Source organism: Vicia villosa, linkage group LG6, assembly GCF_029867415.1.
Source record: "Vicia villosa cultivar HV-30 ecotype Madison, WI linkage group LG6, Vvil1.0, whole genome shotgun sequence".
In the NCBI taxonomy this organism is placed as follows: domain Eukaryota; kingdom Viridiplantae; phylum Streptophyta; class Magnoliopsida; order Fabales; family Fabaceae; genus Vicia; species Vicia villosa.
Genome location: NC_081185.1, coordinates 92,254,564 through 92,256,430, shown reverse-complemented (window position 1 = coordinate 92,256,430; position 1,867 = coordinate 92,254,564). Strand labels below are relative to the sequence as shown.

The window sequence follows — 1,867 nt, the reverse complement described above, 5'->3', positions numbered from 1 at the left end:
AATTCGTTCCACTTCGTAGTGTTATTGCGTTCGCATGTCCTTTAGGATTAGGTTGTGGTTGAGCAGGAAACGTGCCAGCAGGGGCAGCGGTAGGTGCTTGTTGTTGAGCTACTTGTGAGATTTGAGTTTCTAGCATTTTGTTATGCGTAGCTAAAGCATCTACTTTGTTCGATAGTTGTTTTAGTTGCTCGCTATTGTGAATATTTTGATTCAGGAAGTCTTTGTTGGTTTGTTGTTGGGAAGCTATAAAGTTTTCCATCATGATTTCTAGATTCGACTTCCTAGGATTGTTTTGAGCAGCTACAGGCGCTTTTTGGTAGCCAGGTGGTACAGCAGGTGCTTGTCCAGGTGCGTACAACGCATTGTTGTTTTTATAGGAAAAGTTCGGATGGTTCTTCCATCCAGGGTTGTACGTGTTAGAATAAGGGTTTCCTTGAGCATAATTTACTTGATCAGATGGGGTTCCAGTCAAGAGTTGACATTCGGCAACTACATGTCCAGTCAATCCACAGATCTCGCAGTTAGGTATTACAGCAGCAGCGGTGGCTGATGGAGTGACGGTTAAGTTCTCGATCTTTAGAGTTAAAGCGTCTACTTTCGCGTTAACGCGGTCTATACCACTTATTTCGTACATTCCTCCTTTGGTTTGGGCTTTCTCTAGAGCGGCTCGTTCTCCACCCCATTGGTAGTGGTTTTGTGCCATGTTCTCTATGAGGTTATATGCTTCATCATGTTGCTTGTCCATTAATGTTCCGCCAGCAGCGGCATCTATAGTCATTTTAGTATTATATAAGAGACCACCATAGAAAGTACGGATGATCAGCCATGGTTCGAGTCCATGATGAGGGCATAGTCTAAGCATGTCCTTATAACGTTCCCAAGCTTCGAAGAGTGATTCGTTATCTTTCTGGGTAAATCCGTTGATTTGACCTCTGAGCATAGCAGTTTTGCTAGGCGGGAAATATCTCGCTAAGAATACTCTCTTCAATTCGTCCCATGTGGTTATGGAGTTCGAAGGCAGGGATTGAAGCCACGCTCTAGCTCTATCTCTCAAGGAGAAAGGAAAGAGACGTAATCGAATAGCTTCGGAACTAACGTTGTTAGCTTTGACAGTGTCGGCATATTGCACGAACACAGATAAATGGAGGTTAGGGTCGTCTACAGGGATTCCAGAGAATTGATTCTGTTGAACAGCTTGGACCAGTGAAGGTTTCAGTTCGAAATTGTTCGCCTCAATCGCAGGTGGTGCGATACTTGAGTGCGGTTCAGCGCGCGAAGGAGCGGCATATTCTCTAAGAGGACGAAGAGCAGCCATCTCTAACTTTGGGGTGAATTGATTCGTTTGATTAGTAAAAATCAATTCCTGATTAATCGGAATTGGGTCTACTTCGGGAAGATTGCGAGCTCGACGTTTGACGTTAATGAAACGTTCGATCTCGTTAATTCGTTGTATTAAATCTCCTCCTTGTGAACGAGTATTTGGCATACAATCGTTCAGAAAGAAAGGGAAGAATTGTCCTAGTCTCTACGGTGTAACAGTGAGTTACGATATCGACTTAAATAGTCCCCGGCAACGGCGCCAAAAACTTGATCGCGACTTTACGTGTCTATAAATCTGATAACTGCAAGTGCACAGTCGTGTCGTGTAGTTTTAAAAGATATCGAATCCAAGGGACTATGAATCGATCTACCGTTATCTAAGGTTACTATGTAAAGCTAGGGGTACTAAAATTTCGATTGTTCCTAAGGGAAAGTGATTGTGAGAAAATAAAGAATAATAATAAAAGACAGGTATCAGTATGTATTTCGTTTAACTAAAGGTAATCCGAAGGTCCATTGGCTTTTGCATAATTAAATTAAAAATCTT

At 42.4% G+C, this 1,867-nt stretch overlaps 1 non-coding gene across 1 annotated transcript; it reads left to right on the top strand.

Moving 5' to 3' along the window:
• The first annotated feature begins 833 nt into the window (after positions 1-833).
• On the top strand, positions 834-940 carry LOC131615286 (small nucleolar RNA R71). Its single transcript, XR_009287709.1, has one exon. It is a non-coding gene; the product is annotated as a small nucleolar RNA R71 (small nucleolar RNA).
• Positions 941-1,867: the final 927 nt, after the last annotated feature.